Genomic DNA, 9,266 nt, shown 5'->3' with positions numbered 1-9,266 from the left:
AACAAAATCATCATGAAAGGAGCATCATGTACAGATGAATTCCTAACACATCTCTTAGATAATGTTGTAACAAGGTAGAAAAACAAAATATGTAAGTGAATTACAGGAAAAACATACTAGACATTAACACCGTGATGGATCCCAGGTCCAAAGGGCAGAAACTACTTTATTAAAATAATATTCAAGAGAAACTTTACACAGTCCCAAGCAGCCTCTCTCTGCTGCAAAAATTGAACCCCCTACATCTTCAAAAATCACCCTATATATACTCTATTACATATTAATTTTTATTTCCTAAACATAGAAATCAAAATAATTAAAATTATAAAAAAAAAAAAAAAAAAACCAAATATATGTTGCGGTCGAATTACATAAATTAAAATCATAACTAAATAATTTAATTAGATCTCATCAAAATAGATTTTCTGCAATCTTTTGAACTGGAACTGCTGAAGGTGTCATCGCTGGAAACTTGGAATGTTTTAACAGTTGTTGATTTCAAGCCCACAAACTTTGCCACCTGTCCATTGGAAAATTTGAACGCTGCCATCTATCCCCTTCAAAAACTCAGCGTTGTTGATTTCATGGCTAAAACATTTGCCATCGGTTCCTAGAAAAATTTGAATAATGCCACATGTCTTTGAATTCCTGTCGCAGAAATGCCAAAATTAGGATCAAACCCAGTGTACATGGAACAAGATAAAGCAGTGTTGGTTGGCCATGCCCATCCATCAGGTATAAGGCAACATAAGTCAGTAAGATACCAACTCTGTATCCAATTGTTGACCAGAGAAAATACCCATTGCAAAGGCCCTTTTTTGTTGACCGGTCATATCTAGCTGCAAAAGCAACAAGTAACCCAGGTAAGAGGATGCCACCAAAGCCAATCAAATCATAGCCACCCCAAGGATCATGAAAATGAGGGATTTTTAAGAGCATGGGAATGCTTTCACCACCTGACTTATCACCACGTGCAACCACAATCATGACGCTCTCATGGAAAATAAGAGGTGATATGAAGACCCATAAAATATCATACACAAATGCACAGCTTAATAGAATGGTTGCAACCTTGATATTTGGTAATCGAGCTATTTGCAAAACTATAATCATCAATGATATGCCTAGAACATCTTGACCAATCCAGGCATAGGAAACATGCTGATTTGCAACCCAAGTAACAACAAAAGCTATACAGAAGGGAAAAACTATCACAGACAGGAGTGAGGCCTCCCCCACAATTGGAACTTTTATTGTCACATCAACATAGTGATGAGCCTCATAAATGGGTAATTATATGGGCTCATTTTACATCCTAACCTAATCAAATCAACCATAATCTTAGCTTATTGTATGATTTTCTGATTATTTATGCTTATGGAGTGAGTTGAGTTAGTTAAGATGCCATGTGGTCTAACATGTGTTTAATGCAGATTATTGATGAATTTTGAGGTCAAAGTCAAGGATCCAGTGGACAAATGGCAGCAATAACTCGAAGTGGACAAATGAGAGGACTTATAGGAGGGAATCCCCCTCATTTATTACTCCTCACTTTGAATTCCCCTTCATTCAGTCCGGAGTACAAGCAGCCAAATCATGCACTAGAAGGCAGCCTAGCAAGTGGAGGATGACTGATGATTATCTTGCATTTTGGGAGCCAAGACTCCCTGATTTTAAGGAAGTTGTTGGCAGATTCATTTGTATAAGTAGAGAGGCATAGGGCCTCACTAGGGTGGGATTTTCGTCGGATTTTTGTCGGATTTTTGTTGGATTTTTTGTTATGAAAACTCTACTCCAACTTCGAGCTTATTATTTTGTGACAATTTCATGTAATCTTGTTATTGTTTTCATAATAAAGATGGAATCCTTTTTGATCTAGCATTGAGTTACCTCAAAGGGCTGAAGCTCTTGGTTTAGGGCCCAATCTAAGCAGTCAAGCTCCTCTTTACTTGTATTTGTATGTTTTATTTCAGTTTGTAGATTAGGTTGTTGTTAGATGTATTTCTTTTATGGTTAAGAATAAGTTGTTGTTGATGATTCAGTAGTTTGCTTCCATTTTTTCTTTCTATAGCAGGTTAAGCAGTGATAAAGAGAAGATTCAAAAGGCTAGAAATAGTGCCTTGGCCTCTCTTCCTCCCTTTGGGACCATGATTTGAGGCAAAGACCCTCTTGTTGCCCCAAAAACACAGATTTTCCTCATTCATAGGACTTCTAGTGTTTGCAGCTTTTTAGTAGGTTAGTAGTCCAGTTTTACTTTACTTCATATCTTCTTCATCATGCTCACTTCTTTATTTGCAATAGTCTTCTTTCATGCTTTCCTTTCCTACTGCATTTCTCAGCATTTCCTTTCATAGATCATAGTTTAGACCATTTTTATGCAAAACTCTGTTTTTCCTAAATGCATTCATTTCACTTGTTGCTTGATTTCCTTGGTTGACTATCTCTTTCTATGCAGCAGATATATTCTAGTAGTAGGCTAGATTATCAGCCATTACATCCTCCATCTTATCCATTCCCTACAGGTCGCCCAAATCTCACTTCAATTCTACCCTAGTTTCCTGCATTTTTCCATAGAACTTCTTCCTCTCTCCCTGAGCAAACCCAATCATCTTTTTCTCTCTTGGTGATTCTTGGTAGACCCTAGGTGCCCTAACACCTCATTCCAACATTCATCCACCTTTTCCTCCAACTCTCACACCCTCAAAATAGTGAAAACTGCTCTCGGCCTCCTCCTGTAGTGGCCCTGTTTTCCTCCTGTAGATTTCATGTGTCCTCATGTCAATTTTCCTATAGTCTTTCTTTTGAAGGCCGAGTGTGGGAAAAGACTCCAGAAGGCCACCTAAGACCTCCTAGGACCCACCCACACCATCCTACATCCTCTCAAGTCCCAAATCCGCCCTCCAACGCCACCTATTCGCTACCACATTCACACACAATAAATTACATGCATGTCAAATTCACATAAAAATCCAAAAATATGTTTTTTGCTTATTTACTTCCAGAAATAGCTTAGTTAGATGTTGTTTACTTCCTTGAGTAGGTAATGGCATTCCTTTCATGGTTTTCATAATGCTTTCTGCAAAAGTAGGATTAGTTGGTTAATTAGGATTTACTAGGTTTGCTTTACATTTCAGTCTTTCTCCTTTCTGTAGTTAGAGTAGCATCTGTAGAGTAATATTTCTCTCCTTTCATCACATATAGAGCTTCTTCTAGAATCCATAGAAGTTGGCTTGAGCTCCTAGTGATCTTGCGCCGGCTGACCAAGTGACAACTTGCAGTAAGAACTAGTACTTGTGCATACAGCACCGACGCTTCCAAGTTTGTTACGAACTACCGGGTTGATAAGAGTAAAGTAGGCAGCCCAGGAGTTGCAGCATTATTGTTGCAATACTAGTGCTCACCACTTTTTTGTTGGCATTATGATTTCTGGTTTGGCTCTATGGTTCATGTGTTGTACTTGATGGCAACTCATACAGGTGGCAAAACTCTGATCATGCTCTCAAAATGATAAAAATTAAGAGGTCCGCATGTGCTCAGTGAAAAGCGTGCGTACCCGCAGGTACACCGTGTAGGAAATGCGGTCATACCCGCAGGTTACCCGTTCAGAAGGTGCGGTCCCCCAGTTCACTCACTTCAAGGCAGAGAAGCACGCTCACGTGGAGTTTCTTATGTTTGGCCTGTGGTATTTAGCCCGCCGTTCTTGATTCTATGGTTTTGGCCCGTGGTATAGGATCTAATTTAGCCCCGGTTTGGATCCCTTGTATTGGTTATTGATGGTTTTGTCCCATGGTGTGAATAAGGGCTTGACTATAAATAGGGAAGGAGATCACTTGGCTAAGGTATCTTTTGAAAATTGAATATCTTAAGATCTGAAATATTGGGTTATCGGTTTAAAAGCTTGATCTATATAAAAGTGAAGTTGAAAGTGAATCTATGAAGTGTGATCTCTCGGGCGCATGATCAGATCTGGGCATCTGACTATCTGTGGCACACTAGTGGACTGCCAATTTGGCCCTAATCAGAGGTTCGCAGGTGATTAACGGTGCAAGTGCGGGGGTACGCATAACAGAAGAAGGCGCAGTGCGTGGGTACGCAGCGCGACAGAAGTCCAGGTGCGGTGGTTCACAGTGAAGAGAAAGCAGAAGCGCAGAGGTACGCTGTGCGACAGAAGCCGCAGATGCAGAGGCACAGTGAAAGTACGCGGCGTGATAGAAGCAGTGACTGCGGAGGCACAGTGAAAGTACGCGGCGCGATAGAAGCAGTAGGTGCGGGGGCACAGTATAGGTACGCGGCGCATTTAAAGGCACAGTGCGTGGATACGCAGTGCAGTTCAAGGCTCTATGCGGGGATACGCAGAGGTGCATGAGGTGAAGTGCGTAGCAACGCATGCCAGATAAAGAAAAACTGCGGATCTGTATTAAGGCATTTATTTGACTGACCTTTCTCTGTTGATAAGGTGTTCTGGATTTTGTTTACTGTTACTATTGATCTTGTTACTGCAGTTGACTGGGTGATTTACTTGTACTTGATGATCACTTGATGTTTATGGATCCAGTTTGAAAATTTATGAAAAGTGATCCTTGAAAGAAAAGAAGTAGGGGGTTGTAGCTCCCTTCCAGGAGAGACTGGAAAACGAGAGAGAGTTGTAGCTCTCTGCAGGTTGCAGCCTGCGTACTGGTAAAGGACTGCACCAGTACAAAATCATTGTAAAAGGAGTTTCTAATTTGAAAGAAGATAGAGACATATTGCAGCAGGTGGTTTTCACCCACATTGGGTTTCCACCTTATATCTGGTGTTCTTTGGTGTGGCTATCTGTTTTTCTTGTTCATGCTCATTATTTTATGGTACTGACATACAAAAATAATTCAAAGTATAAATAAGGAAGAACTTGATAATACTGATTCACCCCCCCTCTCAGTATTATTTCCAACATTTTTGGCGCCGTTTTCGAGGAAGCATCATAGTATTCTGTGATTGTTTCTTTCTTCTATTTTCTATTACAACATTCTGCTAATAGTTTATTTCAGCAAAAGTAGACTAGTCCTTTCTTTTCCTTCAGTTCTGCATTTCCTTGCTTTCCTTTTCTATTCTGCAAATTTCGTTTCAACAAAAGTAGACTAGTCCTTTCTTTTCCTTCAGTTCTGCATTTCCTTGCGTTCCTCTTCAATTCTGCAAATTTCATTTCAGCTAGTTTCAATTTATTTTGTTCAATCAATTTCAGTTTCTGCAGGTACTATCAGTGTGGGGAAAAAGAAACAAAAACCAACCAAAAATATTTCCTTTCATGCCTCGTAGGAATAGAGATAACTCAGGAAATTTTTTGCCCAACACCCCCACTGCTTCACACAACCAGCCTTCTCTCTTCTTCAGCGGTTGCGATCAAGAAGAACCCTTATGTGAACAGCAAGACATATTTGAAGAACCTATAGGGGAAGAAGAAGAAGAAAACATTCGTTTGGAGCCAATGGCTGAACACAGAAATGCTAGGGGGAATGGAGAGAGAATAGAGGGTACCCTTCCCATTTGGGAGAACAATGGGGACACCAAAATGAAGAATATAAGCCCTTCCGCCCTACCTCATTTCCATGGTCTGACTATAGAAGATTCTAACACCTTTTTGTTCGAGTTTGTTGTTATCTGTCGAACCTATGACTATGCAGAAGATGAGAAAAAGTTGAAACTATTCCCTTCTACTCTCAAGGATGCAGCACTACACTGGTTCATGGGATTACCTGGAAATAGCATCACAACTTGGGCTCAGATGCAGCAAGCCTTTAACAACAAGTATCGAGACTATTGTAGGTCAAAAGATACTAAAGAAGAAATTTTCCGAATGACTATAGGAAGTGATGAGTCCCTGGAAGACTATGAAGAGAGGTTCCAACTCAGTTACAAAAGGGTCGGGTGTACACTTGACCCTGAGTCTCTGAAACTAGGCTTGCTCAGGGTAATTCGGGAAGATCTTTTAGACACCCTCCATCTACTGGTCAGGGGGAGACATCTACCAACTGTCCTATGAGGACATAAGAATGTTTTTAGAAACCATTCTAGAGCAGCCAGAAAAAAAGGTAGGGGGAGTCAACCCATAGCCAGTACCTCCTCCTCTAACTCATGCATTAAAGGAGAAATTGGAACATGTTGAAAGACTTCAAGAGTGAGATGTTGCAGACTCTTGCCATGCAAATGGATACGTTGCATATCAAAAGGAAACAAGAGGAAACAGAGAGGGCTTTGGCCATTTTTTCCCTAGATGCACCAGGAGGCATCCTAAGAATGAATGCCCATTGAACTCTATAAAGGTTTGTTCAGTCTGTGAAGAAAATCATTCTACAGATAAGTGCCCTTCCTTACCCGGACTTAAAGTTGTATATCAAGGGGCTGAGGGAGTCACTGAACAGCTCTATTACATAAACCAAAGGAGGCCTCATGGACCTAGACCATACTAGTAGGGGATGCAAGGGACATCTGAGGCTTACTACAACCCCAACCAAGTCACTTCCATACCTTATTGTGGCCCTCCTGCTCATCCTTCCTGGTCCACGCCCCCTCCTTGGTCCTTCACATCTCAATATCATGCCCAACTAGCCACCCATTCATTTTAATCCTATGCTCAGCCGCAGCCTCAATGGAATGCATCTCATCAGGGGTGGAGGCCCCAATACAACTCTCCTCCCACTCTTTTGCCTCCACCACCTACCCAACCACAACCGTTACCTCCTACTCCACCAAAGCAACCCCAAATGCTTGCCCAGCCAAATCCGAACCCGAACAATAGATAGGCTCAGCAAGTATATAGTGGGGAACCATCATGCCCAACCTATGCTATGGAGATTCAGGAAATTAACCTGCAATCTCAAAAAGTTATCCCAGATAGACAGCCTCCACCCAGGGAGGTTGAAGAAGATAAAGAGGAAAGTGAACCTAAAGCAAATCCACCTGTTATATACATTTTTGTGCCTTACAGCTATAAGCATGAAATGTCCATAATTCAAGGGATCCAAAGTCCCTAAAGATGTTGTTACAGCTCCTAAAGGAACAAGGTCAACCAATGACAGCTTCTCCTAGAAGTTCTCCACCAAAAACCACTCAGAAACAGTCAATTCAGGATCAATTCAGAGGCTCCACTAGCTACCTGCGTTGAAATGCAGAGGCTACACTGGCTAGGTGCACTGCAACGCAGGTAGAAGCACTACTAGGGTGCGCTGAGCGGGAAATGACAAATGGCAAGCTCATTCAACGAGGTGGAAAGACCATGGAAGCTTCCAGAATCTTCTCCAATGACACTTGCCTCAATGAATTCGACTAGTGATGAGTAAGAGGCTCTCAACCTCCAAGTGGAAGCAAGAACTGACAAAGAGAAGCCACAAGTAAAAACATAAGCTGACTCATCCTCTCTGCTTACATCTATATATGGATCTCTCACCCAGAGGTTCTGGAGGCTGGAATTTTGTACTTTGTAGAGAATTGTTGTTGGTTTGAGATTGAGATTAGTACATTGGGTGATTTATGCTTTGTTGGAGGGGATGAAGGGATTCCTTTGCTGGGAGGTAGATGCTGGATCGGAACTCACTTGGTTGTATCTCCTCTTGGACTTTATTATCATATCAATAAACTATTTGAGTTTCTCCTACATGCTGTATACCAATGATGTTTTGTTATGCTTACATGTTTAGCTTAATCTGATCTTGAGCTTTTTATGAATGTATATCTGTATCTTTGTGTAGTTTCTCTCTCTTGTGATCTTGCAGGAATTCGGTGAAGCTAGGCCGGTGAAGGAGCAGGAAGCTGGAAGCTACTGAAGAGAGGAGTGATTTGGATCGACAAACTAGTGGAAGACACAGGTTAGTTAGATCCTTCTTCCTCATTTACATTTCATAAAGAAGAATACTCAATTAGTTTACCTCGTTTGTTGCTAAGGCACTATCACACCTTAGAGTGGGATAGGGGCATTCCGAATTGGATACTTTTCCCAACAACAAATTGGCGACTCCGCTGGGGAGAGTATCTAGTTAGTTTATTTGTGTTTCTATTGTTGTTCTTCTCATAAACTCAGGAGTGCTGAATCGAAATGCATTTGCCATTTTCAAGTGCAAAGTAGAGATCTGCCACTGTAGTCCACTCACTGGGCCTGTTTTTATGATCTGAACAAACTGATCCACAAGTACTCTAACAGCCCTTTGTGATAGATCTTAGTCCTCCTTTAAATCATCCTCCTAATTGTACCTAATTGATAGCTTTGATCCGGCCAAAAACTGTAGATTAAACTGCAAACCGTAACCCAAAACCCAGAAACAACTCTCGTTTCTGCTTCAGCGCAGACTCTGTGAAGAGGTTCTGCATTTCAACGCAGGTCCTGTGAAGAATACCTGCGCTGAAGTTCAGTTTCTCTGTGCTGAGGGTGCGCTGATCAGCCTTTGCCTTGTGCAGCTATGGTTCCCTGCTTCCTTTTGCTCAGTTTTATCTCTGTTTTTGCAGCCTATTATCAGTCAGTGTACCTATCTGAAACCCCTTTTCTCTGCCTCAATTTCACCTCAGTTGTATAAAGAAACTGTATTTGTTCTTTGTGTATTTGTTACATCATTTGCAGTTTCCCATTACAAAAGTAAACTAGTCATACTGTCGCCCTTAAATCTAGACCTGCTGTAAGTGTCGTTTTGATCTTAGGAGTGAATTTGTTTGCTGTTCACAGTTGATTATGCTTTTACTTTTGTCGTTTGGTTTGAATTTATGCATTTCTAGTGTCGAAACAAGTAAATCATAAAGTGTCGTAATTGTCTTTTTTATTTCGAAAAAGGAACTTGTTTATGTTTTCACTTGAAATCGAGTTCAAATTTGTACAACAGCTTTCTTTTTAGGCATCAATATTAAGAAAGCGAAAACAAATACATGCATATGTGCATTTGCATTTTGATAGTTTGCATGCTTTGATTTAGGAAAAGTGCATTTACAGTGTGCTCTATGCTCTTTGAGAAAAGATTGTGTCTTTCTTTTCCCCTTGTAGCTAGGATTTTCATTGTTGAAAAGATATAAAAGCTTGCTTATCATCTTTAGACTGCATTTAGGAATTGTATCATACATCTCGTGGTGATCCAAAAAGGCAAACTTCTAAAAAGATCAACCTAAAATAAATTAAATGAACTTAACAACGCTTTGTAACTTAATGCACAACATAGAGGTCTAGGCTAGAGACGTGTTCCGGCGTCGTAAAACCTGGTGACTGTCGATCTCGCTGATGGTTGGGTGATTCCTCCTGAGAGACGATAGCG

General features: G+C 40.8%; 1 pseudogene; it reads right to left on the bottom strand.

The window, feature by feature from the left end:
* Window positions 1-588: 588 nt before the first annotated feature.
* Window positions 589-9,266, bottom strand: part of LOC149198915 (signal peptide peptidase-like 3 pseudogene) — a 42,608-nt pseudogene continuing 33,930 nt past the window's right edge.

The sequence above is a fragment of the Pinus tabuliformis genome, chromosome 2_1 (genome assembly GCF_031772625.1).
Source record: "Pinus tabuliformis cultivar Carrire ecotype Pingquan chromosome 2_1, CPIR1, whole genome shotgun sequence".
In the NCBI taxonomy this organism is placed as follows: Eukaryota; Viridiplantae; Streptophyta; class Pinopsida; order Pinales; family Pinaceae; genus Pinus; species Pinus tabuliformis.
The sequence above is the reverse complement of the archived record's forward strand: the minus strand, read 5'-3'. Positions and strand labels throughout refer to the sequence as shown.